The sequence below is a fragment of the Varanus komodoensis genome, unplaced genomic scaffold (genome assembly GCF_004798865.1).
Source record: "Varanus komodoensis strain SLA01 unplaced genomic scaffold, ASM479886v1 scaffold58, whole genome shotgun sequence".
Taxonomy (NCBI): domain Eukaryota; kingdom Metazoa; phylum Chordata; class Lepidosauria; order Squamata; family Varanidae; genus Varanus; species Varanus komodoensis.
In genome coordinates, this window is record NW_025336197.1 from 3,821,817 (window position 1) to 3,839,541 (window position 17,725).

Sequence of the window (17,725 nt, forward strand, 5' to 3'; positions counted from 1 at the left end):
GGTGGGGAAATCAGCTGCGGCATGCAGGCTCCAACTGAGCTGCTTCTCAACCCTGCTGCTCATGTACAAGGGGCTTCCCTCTGGAAAGCACAAGAGGCATCTTTTAATTACTTTTTATGGTAAGTAAAATACGTATTTCTTCAATGCTCCTTGGTAGACAAATACGTATTTCTTCAATGTTCCTTGGCAGACAAGACTTTAACATGGTAAGTTATAGGATTTTTAAATAGAAATTGGGAAGAGATTTATAAACAACAGCACCAAGATAAAACGTATATTGTGTTGGGGAAATCCAAATAAATCTTTATATAGAGAAAGGCTTACATGATCTGAAAAGAAACCAGAGTATAGGAATTGCCTTTGTGATATGAAACCAAACCTGCAGTGTGCCTGTTCCTCTTGCCCAGAAAGAACCAGAATTCTCAGCCAATCTCCTTGTTCCCTGAAGCTTTATTATTTAGTTGTCCCTTCAAGAGACTGAGACTCTCTGCTTTCTTGAGGTGACTGCTACATTTAATTGCAAAGTTAAACTTGTTACATTATTTGCTTCCACATTTCACTGCATTTAGGCTTTTATTCTGTCAATCTGCTGGGCTGTAGCAAACAGCCCTGACTAGTTCTCTTGCATGTCAAAACCCACCACCCAGGCCTGTTATGATTCATGTGCCTTACTGATTATCATGTCACTATTCTGTAATCACCGCTGTTGGTGTACTATTGTGTCACGTCCCCTCTGAAGCTTTCTCATATTGTTTTGAATGCCCTCATCAACTGCTCCATTCCTGTGTACCTGACTAGAAACCTGTAAAAAAAAAAAACAACTCCGTATTTGTTCTGGAAACTTGTAGTTTGGAGGAAAACCCCTACCCAACAGCACTGTTTGTGAAGATTTGTCTCTGCAGAGCGGTTTCCTGGGTATTCCAACCAATAAAATATACATGTCTCCCTGTGGATCTAAGCATACATTCTTGCAGGCTGCTAAACCGGGATTCCCTGACAACTGCTACAATCAAAGATACACTTATCTCTGTCCATATATAATTCTTAACAATTAATGCACAGTAAAAGAACAATTAGCACCTTGAAATACAGAAGCAGGAAAAACTATCCCAGTGGCCTTTAGTTCGAAGCACCTTCCTTCTTCTTCCAGAGTGGTCTGGGACAGGTCAGCTCGAAGAATTATGACCACAAGGAAAAGAAAGAAAAAAGTAAAATATAACAATGTGGAGGTGGCAGTGGGTTTTCAGCTGCATTCCTCCTCCTCCTGGTCTTACTGATTTATTACAAAGCAAAACAATATAGCAATATATCTGCATTAACTGTGTACGTAACAACACACATTGCTTATTTGCTCTAAATGAGAATCCGGTTCATCTTTGCTGATAAGTGGGTGACGCTGAAGTATGTACTATATGCAAACAACAATCTTTGAGGAATCTTTTCTTCTTTTTTCAACCAGAAAGTCTAAAGATAAATTTATTAAAGGCTCTGTGCCAGATCAGTTCAAGTTAGCTTGTAACAACTTTCCTCCGGCAAGCCGGATGGGCAGCAAAGGGGAATCAACTGAGGTATGCGATGGTTAAGCAAGTACTGCCACCCCACTGACTCTCACCCTGCCCAGTAGCGCGTGCCAGGGGCTTCCTTCTGGCTAGCAAGAAGGGTCTCTGCTGAGGCCTGCAGCTCCCATCCAGGCACCTCCCAACCCAGCTGCTTCTTGTCTCTGCTGCTCATGCTCATGATACCCAGATAAGCATGTATAAGCTGCTTAGAGAATCCATCTGGATTAGTGGGCAGCATACAAATTCAAAAACAAACAAACAAACAGCTATCAAAAAGTTTTGTTCTGCCTCCTTCCCTTCAAATACACTATGCCAATTTTGGCATAATAATTTCTGGTAAGCAAGGCAGTCAACATCATTCCAACTTTTCTGAAAACAGTGGTTCAATATATCTTAAAATAAAACAACGAAGAGTAAAGAAACATGTCAGTGTCTATTGGTTGGAAACTTGTAGTTGGTGGGCATACCCCAGCAGCACTGTTTGTGAAGATTTGTCCCACATCCAGTTTGAGTGGGATGCAAAAGAACGTGATTAAGACAAATAATATGCAGGGGCCAGGATCCAAGAACCGCATGGATTAACATGAGCCTTTTATGTCTCACTTCATCCTACCTGGGGCGCACTTTCCCTTAACCTTCAGGATCAACTTTTGAAAAGTGCAAGGGATTGCAGTGGGTATGGTCCTGGAAAAGCTCAACTGCACATATGAATCTTTATGTATGGCCATTTGGATGGGATCAGGAATACCATTAGTTCTATGAAAACTAATGCAACAAGATATTTCTGAACAACTGTGCATCTGGGACCTGCCCTGAGTAAAATAAAACAGTAACAAAGAGGCATTGAATAGACACATAAAACAGCTGTTTACCACATGATCTGAAGACACTACAGTAGCTAAGAAGATGTTCATTTAATGCACATTTTATGAGTGCTTAAAAGCTCTTTAAAGAGGATTTGATGTTAAGCAGCTGAGCATTCCAGAATTCATTACTCTTATTGTATAGCTTGTGTGTTTGTGATTGTGCACGTGAGCACATGTGTGAAATCATTTGGATCTCAAATGTCAGTCAATGGGGAAAAACACTTATTGTTAATCATCAATAGTAGGCAATACTCTTTATTCAAGGCTTCGGCGAATGGGGCGGCATAAAAATGTTTAAATTAAATAAATAAATAAATAAATAAATAAATAAATAAATAAATAAATAAAATAAGTGATATTACCAACCATTAATACCAGTAGGCAGATAAAGTTTCTTCTATGCATTTCATGTGTTGGTGGTTTTCCAGTATTTCTAATCTTTTTGGAAATGTGAATGTTTCCAGACAGATGACTCTAAACTTCACCGGTCAGAAGGTATCATGCAACCATTCCATCTTAGCTTTCTTAACAGATTTTCTGTAGTAACATAAAAGATGGAAGGAGCTACTGAAAAAATGGGATCTCCTGTAAAATACTGTGAAAGGTGATGATCCAATAAAATTTTCATTTGCAAAGACCTTATGTCTCGAAAGTTAAGTTGTACAGAATCTGAGCAGAATACCTTATTTTAAAGAAGCAACCTTTCAGAACAATTCAGATTCCCTCTCCTTCCAATTATCCAGAAGCAAGATGATTTTTCCCCTTCCCTTTCTTTTGCAGAACCAGAGGCTGATTTTCAGACAGCAGATACTTTGCATATGTGGGTTTGGTTGGCCACTGCAAACAGAATGCTACACTAGACTGAGCTTAGTACAGCTGTTCTCTTATTATGTTCTCCAGTCCACTTTCAAGATAAAAGAATATTCTAATGAGAAAAACTGGATTTTAAAATTTCCCATCAACAGCACTTGCACTGCACACTGAGTAAGTCACACAGGTCACCTGGTTACTTGTCTGTCACACTGTATTAAGTTGTACTGTATCTTAATTTACAGTATTTGTTGTTAGTCGCGAAGTCGTGTCCGACCCATTGCGGCCCCATGGTCAACATTCCTCCAGGTCTTCCTGTCCTCCACCATCCCCCGGAGTCCACTCAAGCTCACACCAACTGCTTCAGTGACTCCATCTAGCCACCTCATCCTTGCCAACCCCTTCTTCTTTTGCCATCTATTGTTCTCCAGGGAGGCCTTCCTTCTCATTAGGTGGCCAAAGTATTTGAGTTTCATCTTCACTATCTGGCCTTCTAAAGAGCCAGGGTTGATCTCCTCTAGGACTGACCAGTTTGATCGCCTTGTGGTCCAAGGGACTCGCAGGAGTCTCCTCCAGCACCACAATTCAAAGGCCTCAATCCTTTGGTGCTCAGCCTTCCTTATCGTCCAGCTTTCACAGCCATACATTGCAATTGGGAAAACCATAGCCTTGACTATACACACTTTTGTTGGCAGGGTGATGTTTCTGTGTTTTAGTATGCTGTCTAGATTTGCTATAGCTTTCCTCCCAAGAAGCAAGCGTCTTTTAATTTCTTGGCTGCAGTCCCCATCTGCGTTGATCTTGGAGCCCAGGAAAATAAAATCTGTCACTACCTCCATTTCTTCCCAATCTATTTGCCAGAAAGTGAGAGGACCGGACGGCATGATCTTAGTTTTCTTAATGTTGAGCATCAGGCCAACTTTTGCGCTCTCCTCCTTCACCCGCATCAAGAGGCTCTTTAGTTCCTCCTCACTTTCTGCCATTAGAGTGGTATCATCTGCATATCTGAGGTTGTTATTTCTTCCAGCAATCTTAATTCCAACTGGTGATTCATCTAGCCCCACCTTTCTCATGATGTGCTCTGCATATAAGTTAAATAGGCAGGGGGGTATATAGCCTTGCCAAACTCCATTCTCAATTTTGAACCAATCAGTGGTTCCATGCCCACCTATAGGTTTCTCAAGTGACAAATAAGATGGTCTGGTATTCCCATCTCTTTAAGAACTTGCCACAATTGTTTTTTATCCACACAATCAAAGGCTTTAGCATAGTCAATGAAGCAGAAGTAGATGTTTTTCTGGAACTCCCTAGCTTTCTCCATGATCCAGCGTATGTTGGCAATTTGATCTCTAGTTCCTCTCCCTCTTCGAAATCCTGCCTGTACTTCTGGTAGTTCTCAGTCCACATACTGCTGGAGCCTATCTTGTAGGATTTTGAGCATAACTTTGCTTTCATGTGAAATGAGTGCAATGGTGCAGTAGTTTGAACATTCTTTGGCACTGCCCTTCTTTGGGATTGGAATGTAAACTGACCTTTTCCAATCCTGTGGCCACTGCTGAGTTTTCCAAATTTGCTGGCATATTGAGAGTAGCACTTTTACTGAATTGTCTTTTAGGATTTTGAGTAGCTCAGCTGGAATACTGTCACCTCCACTAGCTTTGTTGTTGCTCAGACTTCCTAAGGCCCATTTGACTTCACATTCCAGGATGTCTGGCTCGAGGTCAGTGACCACCCCATCGTGGTTATGAGGGATGTTAAGCTGTTTCTGGTATAGTTCTTCTGTGTAATCTTGCCACCTCTTCTTAATCTCTTCTGCCTCTGTTAGGTCCCTGCCATTTTGGTCCTTTATCATGCCCATCTTTGCATGAAAGGTTCCCTTTATATCTCCACTTTTCTTGAAGAGATCTCTGGTCCTCCCTATTCTATTTCTTTTCACTGTTCATTTAAGGAGGCATTCTTATCTCTTCTAGCTATTCTCTGGAATTCTGCATTCAATTGGGTGCATCTTTCTCTTTCTCCCTTGCCTTTCGCTTCCTTTCTTTCCTCGGCTATTTGTAAAGCTTCCTCAGACAGCCATTTTGCTTTCTTGCATTTCTTTTTCTTTGGGACAGTTTTAGTTGCTACCTCTTGTACAATGTTGCGAACCTTTGTCCATAGTTCTTCAGGCACTCTGTCAGATCTAATTCCTTAAATCGATTTGTCACTTCTACTGTATATTCATCAGGGATATGATTTAGGTCATACCTGAGTGGCCTAGTGCTTTTCCCTACTTTCTTCAATTTAAGCCTGAACTTTGCAACAAGAAGCTCAGGATCTGAGCCACAGTCAGCTCCTGGTCTAGTTTTTACTGACTGTATACAGCTTCTCCATCTTTGGCTGCAGAGCACATAGTCAATCTGATTTCTGTGTTGACCTTTTGGTGATGTCTGTGTGTAGAGTCGTCTGTTGGGTTGTTGGAAAAGAGTGTTTGCTATGACCATTGTATTCTCTTGACAAAATTCTACCAGCCTGTGCCTTGCTTCATTTTGTACTCCAAGTCCAAACTTGCCTGTTATTCCGGTTATCTTTTGGCTTCCTACTTTAACATTCCAATCCCCCATAATGATAAGGACATCATTTTTTGGTGTTAATTCTAGAAGGTGTTGTAGGCCTTCATAGAACCGGTCAACTTCAGCCTCTTCAGCACCAGTGGTTGGGGCACAGAGTTGGACTATTGTGATGTTGAATGGTTTGCCTTGGATTCGAACTGAAATCATTCTGTCATTTTGGAGATTGTATCCCAGTACTGCTTTTCCTACTCTTATTATTGACTATGAAGGCTAGTCCATTTCTTCTGAGGGATTCTTGCCCACAGTAGTATACCTGATGGTCATCTGAATTAAATTCCCCCATTCCTGTCCATTTTAGTTCACTGATTCCTAAGATGTCGATGTTCAGTCTTGTCATCTCTTGTTTGACCACATCCAGCTTGCCTTGATTCATGGATCTTACATTCCAGGTTCCTATGGAGTATAGATCTTTGCAGCATCAGACTTTCCTTTCACCACCAGATACATCCGCAACTGAGTGTCCTTTCGGCTTTGACCCAGTCGCTTCATTCTTTCTGGCGCTACTAGTACTAGCCCTCTGCTCTTCCCCAGTAGCATACTGGACACCTTCCGACCTGAGGGACTCATCTTCTGGCGTCATATCTTTTTGCCTTTTGGTACTGTCCATGGGGTTTTCATGGCAAAGATACTGGAGTGGGTTGCCATTTCCTTCTCCAGTGGATCATGTTTTGTCAGAGCTCTCTGCTATGACCTGTCCATCTTGGGTGGCTCTGCATGGCATAGCTCATAGCTTCATTGAGCTACGCAAGCCCCTTCACCACAACAAGGCAGTGATCCATGAAGGAGAATTTACAGTATACTTATTATCTTTAAATGAGTATCTACATATACTAATGATATGTACATTTATGTAAATAGTTGTCCTCTTCTTTTGATAATGTATATTCCCATCCCTTCCTTCCCCAACTCACAAGTGACAGAATAGTGTATTCTCTTCTCACATTTCAGCTTGGTGTTACTCTTACATCCCCACTGTTGTAGTTATGAGCAGACATTGCTTAGTGGCAGCAGAAAGGAAAGCAGGCAATCCAATGACGATTCATGACACATGAATACCCATAGCAAATGCTGCTGTCCAGTGTTGACTGATGGCACTGTTTCCAAGCTAAGAGTAGTACCCTATTGTGCCCATCCTCTCACAAGAAAGACAATTTGTGCAATGGGGCTTTCACACTTCTAAAAATAACTTTAAGCAGGTGGAATATTGATTTCCAGAATGGGGCACGTATACAGAAATTGCAGGAGGGAGCTTCACTGGCCTGGCCTAGCCTGATCCGGAAATGAGTATTATTTTTGGAAGGGTGAAAGATCCACTGAGCAAACACTCACTCTTGTGAGTGCAAGGGACCCAGCAGAGGCAGAGTGGCTGCATTTTGTACTGCCCCATGTGCCTGCGTGGCACTTCCTGAGCCATCCCTTGCCTTTGTTATTTCCAAATGATGCTCACCAGCAAGGACAAGTTATTTGGTAATGGGAGATGGCTAGTACTTGTCCCAGCTTTCCAGCTGCTACTTGTCCTTCACAGCCTATGCTTCTTCCTCCATACTGAATATTGACAAACTAGTCCTGGGTTTTGGGTTCGGATGGTTCTGCATCCTCTCTGAACCTTATTTATTTATAGTTTTTATATGCCGTCCCCTTGCTACATAGCCTCGGGACGGCTCACAAAAGTAACAAATCAAACAATTACAATTAAAACCCGGAAACATACTGGCTGCATAATAAAATATATAAATATTAAACATGATTAAAATACTGTTTGAATAAAAAAGTCTTGGCCTGGCGCCGAAAAACAAATAAAGACGGTGCCAGGCGGACCTCTCTGGGGAGGGCATTCTACAGATGGGGCACCACCACAGAAAAAGCCCTCCTCCGGGTACTTTGCCTCCTGATATCTCTCACAGAATGCTCCCAGAGGAGAGCCTCTGCTGCCAATCTCAAGGGGCGGGAGGGCAAATATGGCCGCAGGCATACCTTTAGGTATCGGGGTCCCAAGTCGTTAAGGGCTTTATAAGTGATTATCAACACCTTGAATTGAGGCCAGACTTCGATGGGGAGCCAGTGAAGCTGGTAGAGGACTGCGGTTATATGAGAATAATGCCCAGTCCTCGTCAGCAACCTGGCCGCTCTATTTTGCACCATCTGAAGTATCCGGACTGTCTTCAAGGGCAGCCCTACGTAGAGCGCATTACAGAAATCCAGCCAGGAAGTAACCAATGCATGCATCACTGATGCTAGGCAGTTGGATAAATTCTGGTATCCATGTTCTTAGTCCTAACAATCTAATCCTAAAGCTGAGTTTTCTGATCCCAGTTTTGCTTGCTTGCTTTCACTGTGCTTTAGAAGTCCAAATCCTGACAAGGTCATAAGAGTCTCATCTTCCTAACTCCTACCTCATGACTCCAAATTTGCCCTGAATGTATTATATTTATAATCCCAGAAGGACATCTCAGCTAGATAGAGTTTGGCATCTGGATTTTAAAAATCATGTTTTTATCTTCCCTCTTTCTTAAAAACAGATGCCGGTTCTAATTAATGGGTTGAAAAGTTGCAGTCACTTCCTGATACAATATAATTTCTGTAGCCTGACCAAATTATTCACTTTTGAAAAGTGAATACATTTATAAGAGGTATTTGTGTTTTCCACACAGCCTGAAGTGCCTGATCCTGCCTAATCTTGGAAGCTAAGCAGGGTAAGGCCTGGCTAGAATTTGGATGGGTGAGTTGAGTATATAATTCCATGATGATTGTTGCAAACCACCCAGACAGCTTCAGCTACAGGTGGTATAGAAATGTAAATAATGTAAATAAATAATAATGTCTGAGTGATAATAATTATTGTTTTTAAAGAATATTGAAAAATGAAACCATGACCAGACAAAATGAAAATGACCACATGATGGCACCAAAACCATAGCAGTATGGTGGCTTGATAAGGTGTAGACATGTCAAGGCCTTTTAAAAAATTTCTCTTACCTACATTTAAACATCCCTTTAGTAGAAAATTAATTATGTAACTAATTAATGATAAAGGTAGATGAAAAGAAGGACAAAACAAAAATCAAGAATGGAGAGTAAAGATTAAAGCACAACAACAACCCCCCTTTGTCTGTCTCTACATATTTGTAGAGACAAAGCATAAAATATGCACTTTTTGTAGAAGACTTAAGAAGTGGCCAACTGATCTCTGCCCAACAAGGTGTTATATGAAATTTAACTATTCACTGTACTTCTAGATATTAAAGGGTTAAGTTTATTACAAGTTGATTAAAGACTTTTGAATTAAATTACAAGGACTCCAACTGTCCTCAAGTGGTAGGCTTCCTATCTCCAGGTTGCCAAACTTCTCTGTAATGTCAGAAAAGTAATATTCTCTGCAAGTAATCCCCTTCCCTTTAACATCAGAGTAGACTGGCATATGAATTGTGAATGGATAGCATTTAAGGAGCATTACTAGGAAAGGTCCTAGTTCAGTAATCAGGCTATTCAACTGTTTAGATGCGCTAAAGAAAGAAGAGCACTGCTTCAACTGATACAGATTAAACTGTTTCAGGTCAGGTCACATCAGATCAGATCAGGCCAATTCTCTACCAACTGTGCTATTCCCAGTGTGTTTCCATGTCCAACTGAAAGTGCTGGCATTGACTTTTCAAGACCTAAACAGTTTGGGTCCAAGTTCTTTGGAAGACTGCCTATAGCCACATGATATGGAATGATATGCCCATGCTTTAATAAAGAACATCTTCAGAGGTCCAACTTACTGGCTTTCCACTAGGGTTACCATAAATAGGGCCTTTTCAGTGATGGCTTTTCAGTGAAATAATCTTAAGAGATACATGACTAACTCCATACATAGCTGGTTCAGAAAGGACTTTAAACACATATTTGCTCTGTCTGCTTTTTAATCAAATAGGTTTTATGGTATTTGCTGCTGCTAGATATTTGAGAGTATATTTAAACTGGCTTATTTGGAAATGATTTAAACTTGAGGTGCTTTTATAAGTTAATATTAAATTTCACTGTCTTATATTATAAACTGGCTTGGAAGTACCACAGTTCTGAAATTAAAAAAGGCAAAATGAGCATTTAAAAATCAGAATGTAATCACTTTACATGTAATCACCTTACATTTCATTTATAGGTTCAGTAAAAGCCTATTCATATTCTGAGTTACTGCCATGTTCCATGTTGTTGCTTTGTTGTGGTTGGGCCCCAGCAATGACACAAGAATGTAACTGTATAAGCTGCCAGTTCCAACTGTTCCTGTATAGAAATATCACTGGTATTGTGTGTGACCTGATTTCTGAGGAAATAGTACCTATAGCAGCATGGTAACAACTCATGAACTGGAAGTTCGTGGTATAAGGTCTCTTTTAACTTCCTAGGGGCAGACAAAATTCCTAATGCACCCCTTCTTAAACTTTGGTTCAAATTAATGACTACGTATTAGAAGGTTAGTTTTGCCATTTCTTACTTTCCTAGTACAACAGGCTCAAATGAACTATGACATATGTTTGTCTAATGTGAAAATTTAGAGTTTTTCCTTTCTTCTATCTTTCCTTAGGCAGACACAATATGGCTAATATGAAATAAAAACTTGGCATTTCTCAACAAGCATTACAATAGATATCGGATAAATATTCAGTTATACTATATGTATTTTTTTTTAAAAAAAATCAAGAATCTTTAAAAAATGTAACTATTGGCCTATTGGGACTATGGGTTTTCTGCTTCTTTAGCCTCCTCCTACCATGACAGCTGGCCAGAAAATGATTATGTATTCTAAATCTGTCACCCTTTGGAGGCTTATCTTCTCATCTCATCTTGCTTTACTGGTTTATGAACTTAAAAGAAAGCTAACCCAAAATTCAAACCTTGGAGGAATTATGTGCATGGTTTCTAATTTTTCCTTCGTCATTGCTTCTATCATTTCCTTCTGTTCACCCTCTTCCTTCTTGCTGTTTCATTGTGGCAATTTGCTAGTAAAAGTCCAGGTTCCTTTTCTACTCTTCATAAGATTGCAGTCTTCCCAGGCTGTCATTCTTCCTCTTCCTACTGTTCTTCAAAGGCTTTTATTTCTTTGTAAATGTTGGCTTTTATGCAGGAAAAAAGAAAAGTTTTCAAGAAGGTAAGACGTATTTTTGTAGAAAAAAAAAATGTGGAACGTACTATGTGGAAAAATATCCACATTGGAGTTTTATCCAATGTGAATACTACTTAGAAAAGATGCTTAAAATGAATGGGACTTAAGCCAGACTGACCCATTGATTGGAGGTGGGCATGGAATGATTTCATGATAACAATGAATTATACTATAATTTTATATATACTGTTCCAAGATCAGCAGAATTATTATTACATTTTAATCCTTTCTTCTTCCCCATCCATTTTATCCTTAGATTAACTTCTCTACCAAAGTTGGAATTTAATATATCTTTTCTTTCCTAATTTTCAGCTCAAAACATTCACATGATGATCCTGTTCTAATTCGTATTATTGCAACTATTTTCTGTGCCACATTTCTGTGTACAGAATACTTTACAATTCTTCTCTGTTGTCCCATGGCTAGATCCAGACTTCATCATACCTAGAGCAGATCCAAGGAGATCAACAAGACTTGAGTTATTCATGAAAATGGAATACTGATTCATTTCAGCGGGTCTACTCTAAGTATGGCTAAATCTGAATCTAACACTCAGTACTCCTGTGAGATAAAATAGGCTGATTTGACCTTTTTTAAATACACTCTTAAAGGAATTCTGCTATTACATCTCATATCAAGATGAAGTTATTCATTAGTAATAAGAAAACCATTATGGATCATTAATGGAGATGCCTGCTGAATTATCAGAAGGGAATTAATTGGATGCTGAAGCATGAAACACTTGAATGACAGTGTATCTGTTCATTTATTAACTCATGCTCAAACAGGGAAATGAATTAGCTAGCCTGCACTCATATATGATCTGTTAAATGACATCTACCCTAGTTCTAACAGACTACCTACTTACCTGTGAGTAAGCCCTGCTGAACTCACTTCAGAGTTGACATGTGTAGCATTTCCAGTGAACTTCTATTTAGGCCATGGAGCCTCTTGCTTCCAAATTGCTTCTGGGAAGAATGCAATCCCACTAGCTCAGTGGAAATATACATTATGCATCGTATGGATTTATTCAAATACTTTGCACCAAACCTGTTTCCTGGGAAGTGTAGCAATTATGCAGATGCAATATGCTTAGGGCTGCTTATTAAACAGAGTCCTATGCCTTTCTAAAAACCTATGCTGTGATACTAGATGATCAGTGTCACAGAAAGCTAGAAATAGAAAACCGTGTTGCATGTATTGTGTGTCTTACAGGATTTTCATATCTATTACAGAGTGGGGAAGTCTTTAACTTTATATTCAAAGGTACAATTCCACATGTGGAAGGGTTTTTCTGCTCATAGATCGTTTCCCCGTCTGAAACCCATGCTCTGGAACTGGTATTTGTTCCATGCAGGGAAAAATATACAACTGCCATATGGAAACCTTTATTGTTACCTCCCTGTACAAATAAACTAAGACATAGATCTAATCCCATTCTCTCAATGTCATGGTTCCCATCAGAATTCATTAGTGGTGTTTGCCATTGATGATGATGAAGATGATAAAAATCCTTGAGAACAGGAGCTGGCAGAGAATAGGAATGGCCAGTTCCAGTGGTTCCTGCATGAAAATCACTAACCACTAGCCTGTATCTGCCCTCTTCCCCCTGCTGCAGTGCCTAGTGATTAGGTCTCACCACCATTTTAATTTTTCATAATGACATAAGAACATGAGAAGACTCATGCTGGATCAAATTAAGGATCCATCTAGTGCAAGATTCTGCTCAGACAGTGGCAAACCGACTGCCCATGGGAACCTACCAGAAGGACATGAGTGCAACAATATCTTCCTGCCCATGTTTTTCAGGAACTGGTATACAAAGGCCTTATGTGTCTGATACTGGAGGTAGCATATGACCATCAGAACTAATAGTCACTGTTAGATTTAACCTCTGTTAATTTGTCCAGTTTCCTTTAAAGCCATCCCTATATCTTGTGGAAATGAATTCCATAGTTCAACTATGCACAGTGTGAAGAAATACTTACTTCATCTGTCCTGAATCTCCCACTGATCATGGGATGGCCCCAGGCTCATAAGACCCCATGATATGCCCTAGTATTATGAGTGAACAATGTCTCCCTATCCACTTTCTCTACACCATACACAATTTTGTACATCTCTATCATGCCCTCTTTTTCCTAAGCTATGTTGTACCTTCTCCTTGTAAGGGAAGGTTGTAGAGTTGTACTGTAACTCTACAATATTCCTTTTTAACTATAGTTACCAGTATCCTAACAGTGGTCCCACCATAGGTTTGCATAAGAGAAGTATGATTCTAGCAGTTTGATTTTCAATTCTTTTCCAAATCATATTTGACATGGAGTTTGCCTTTTTCACGGCAGCTGCGCATCAATCTAACATTTTCATCAAGTTCTCCACCACAACCTCAAGTTTTCTCTTTTGGTTAGTTACCCCTTGAAGGTATTAGAACCCGACATTGTATTGCTGAGGGACATTGTGGGAAATTGTTTTCATGGCCAAACCTTCTCTCTCCCAACAACCACCTCCCATGAGGCTTAGAGACCAGAAGAAAACCTGGGGTGGGATAATGTCATCCACAACACCCAAGGCAACAGGCTAGTTTAGGGGGTCAGGAAAGGTTATATGGCATATGCAACTCTCACATCCAACAGAAGGAAACTGATGGGACATTCAGAAGGATCAAACACACTAGATTAGCAATATACTGTATGCACTTTGAAGATATGCATGGATTATTTCTTAAAGGTAAATGTCAGCTTTCATTCTAATCTAAGCCTCAAACAGCAACTCTGAGATTCTGAAATGTTGAATAAATGTTTTTAATGGTGTTTGTAAAATCTTTTGCTGGTTTCATTCAGAATAATATTTGAGAATATGTAAATAGCTGTTGTGGTTATTTTTTTAATGGAAGTATTTGAATTTTCAACCACAGGACTATCATGGAAAAATGCTTTAAAGTTGTCTGAACTGTGTGCTTTAAAATGTAGAAAAATATTGTCTAATGGTATTTTTTCAGCATTTTAGGTCATTCACTTTCTGATCACTAAGATCTCGATAGCTTCAAGAGACTTCATTACACCGAGACATTTTTTCTTCAGAGCAAATCTAAAAGATTTATAAATAGGTACAATTTACAACATTCTAGGAAACATATTGGCTATTAGGGGTATGCTTATACGCAGTTGTCCAATGAGTCTGAGAAATATCCAACCCAATGAGTCTGAGAAAATGAAGGGCCAAACTAGAACCAGCATTGTGCTATTGCGTTATTGTATATGCTTTAAAAATACAAATAGCACTTCATGTACAGTGTGTGCATGTGTATGGGGGAATAAGTATCAGGAATGCAGCATGCAGAACAGGGATAGTTGCTATTTCTAGTTTTTAAGATGTGCAAATTAAATGCATCAAGACATGTAACATTACATTTGGTCTGACCTTTCGTTTTTTTGTGTATTGCTCAAATCTATCTCATCTTATTGGGACTTAAGTTAAACCAATATTGCACACAACTCACTGTAAGCATGAAGCTACTCCAAAGGATCGAATCAGTTAATATCTAATTATCATGTATCATGAACTGCACAGAGAACATTGATTATTGGATGGATTGGAAATCTAAACAAAGTTTAGATTCTTTTGGGCCCAAATGTCAGCTAATACATAGGACAGCTATGACTTTTCCCCACTGATAATTATTTTAAAAGACTTGCATCTGTGGGTAAGATTTGCTGCTTTGCCTTCACCTTGTAACAATACAAGGTGATTGTAATTGCAACAAAAATGTTTCTTGTTTGAAACCTGTCTTCCAAATGATGTTTTCTTGTCTAAGTTCCCTCAAAAGTGCAGCCCTCAGCACTATTGATATAAATTGGGTATGCAAATAGTCATAATGTATTTATCCAGCCAATCCCTACTGAGTGACTTTGGGGACTTTTCAAAGGCTTGACTGCACTCACCTGGTTGGAATAGCAATCATTCAACTACAGGAACTAGTGTGTGTGTGTGTGTAGGGGGGGGGGATTTCAATCTATGCATGAAAAGAAGCTATAGCATAAACCAATTTAAGGCACTCAAACACTCCGATCAGATAAAGTAGCCTGGACACAGAAACAAGATGTCTTGCACATAGGACCTATTTCTTGTTTGAGAATCACTTAAACAAATGAATACTTCAGTTTGAATATTCCACAGCTGAAGTTACACCAGCCGATCATCTGACTGAACTGAGCCTATCCTGACAGTTGCTATTGAAGCCTGAACTTCTTCAGGCTAGTTCCAGCTTTTCTACAGTACATACCTGATGGGACACAAAAGGTGTCTGCAGTGGATAATGATGTTTCTATAATGTGCTGTATAAGGCTCTGGAAAGATACTTTCTTCATATAGCTTTTATTTTAAAAAATTGCATTTTAAAAGATTGCATTGCATCTGATGCTTATCTGTATAAACTGACAAAAGGTTGGCATGGCACATTGTGGGGTGGTAAGGTGGGGAGGATGTAGATTGGACACCCTACAGCCCCCATCATCCTTATCACCACTGGATGGAAGGAGTTGAACTCTAAGAAATCTGAAGGCACCATGTTGGAGGATACTAGTGGAGATTACATCTGAAGGCATTGCCTTCCTCATTCTCTTATAGTGTCAAGCATGTGATACCGATACCAGTGTATCCACTATTTCAGGCCAATAGAAAAAGCTGCCTACACCAGGTCAGGCTCTTTATTCCTAGGTGTTTTTAAGGTCATATGCTACCAGATCTTTTTGGCTGGAGATGCTGAACACTGAACCTGGGTATTTAACAACATAGGAAGTAGATCTAAGCAAAGGCCTATATAATCCAGCAACTAGTTTTCTAGAGTGGCCACCAATATGGACATGAGGGTGAGCAGTTTCCTTCCACTATTTCCTTGTGACAACTGGCATTCAGAGAAGCCCCTTAACTTTTTGGGTTGGTGGGCCCAAAAAGTGGTGAAATTTTGAGAAAGCATCGTGGGTGCTCTAAAAATGGTTGCCACGAGGGGGATGGCTGTCAGCCTGGACATGGCCAGCCATAACAATGTCCCCACCCTCAAGGGGAAATTGGTGAAACTAAAATAAAAGTAATATTCTGAAGTATAATAAAGAGGGGTCTGAGTTCTAAAGCACAAAATCAGCTTTTTAAATCAAAATAAATATTTTAGTGAAAATAAGCCTTTCACTTTGCACTATGCCAGCCACCCAGTTAACTTTTTTAATTAAAAAAAAAAACTTGAACAAGTACAGGGAAGCAGCAAGAGTTGTGTTCATTGGCACAGTGAAGCTCATGGCCATTATGTTGGAAACCCCAGGATTAGACCTTCAGCATGCAAAGCATGCGCTCTACCACTGAGCTATGGGCTCCCTCACTCTGACTTTATAGGTGGTTTTTGTTCCTGGCAATCGGTAATCTAAATGTCATACTTTCTGAGTTTGACTGACATTGGTTTCATTCTCTGGGGTCTACGTCTGTGATCACAGAGAAAAGCATATGTCACACAGGTGGTTGCTTTAGGGTAGCAGACACATGGCTTACAGATTTAAACAGTAGTAATTAATTTTATACACCATGTGTTTTCCAGCAACACCTCATTGGCACAAACTGGCTGGACAATCTCAACCTTCTTTGTCAAAAAAGAAGATTGAGATTTCTGTAGCTACGTATAAGTTTGGACAAATATTTCCTTTTCTACAGACTTTTTGAAACTACAGCCAGTGATGATCTATCATACTAAGTTTTCCTGACTTCACTGTCACTATTTTTTTACAGGTATCACATAGTTCCCAAGAGTATGATGTAGCTTCTTTTCAGGATTTCAATTACCTTCAGTACCACTAGCCTTGATATGTTGTTGAATACTTTACAATTGTGGTTCTGACTCAAAGATCATTTAAAAATACGATCTGAATTTTCAAGATAGAATTCAAATAGTTTTCTGAGAGAAGAGGGCGAGGATAAACCTGGAAAATAGTTCTTCAAATTTCAGTGTGCTGTATAAGTTGCTCTGGGACCCAATACTTTTTATTCTCCATCATTACTTGTAGCAAAACTATTGGACTGGGTTATCATCTTCATGCAAATAACCTACAAAGCCCACAAGGTAGGAGGTTGGGGACAGGTTTAACAAGCCTTTTTTCCCCCAGCCTGGTGGATCATCAGTTTTTGGAGGTGGGGAATTAGCTCTGCCAGTGTCAGGCCAAGAAGGCCATATCAGTCAGCACCAGGGGCCATACTTTATGCACATTGTATGCTTACTGGCATCAGGAATGCCTTGGTGGTTCACACTTTTCGTACCACTGATGTATCCCCATGGAGCTTGAAAAATGTTAAGCAATTTTCCACAGCATCACTTGTTTTCCATCACTGAGAAATGTCAATGGGCAATAACCATATTTGCTTAGTAGCATGCACCCACAGTTTCCAGGTAACATATCCTTGCTTTTATGCTTGAGGTGAGAAATATTGCCTGGAGACTATGTTGATACATGCATGTTCCCCTGTTGAGATTATCCATAATTCCTCAGGAAAGAACAAGATGCAACTGAGCTAAGTACGGTTCCCGAGCTTTTTTTTTTTTTTTTTGCAATTACGCAGAGACCGGAGAATTACCAAAATATTGTTGAAATAAGTACATTTTCAGAGGGTCCTTTAGGAGTGTGTATATAGAGTGCAAAACATAAATAATGATTATGTGCACATTCTCTGTGAGGTGTGGTGAACATGCACAATGGC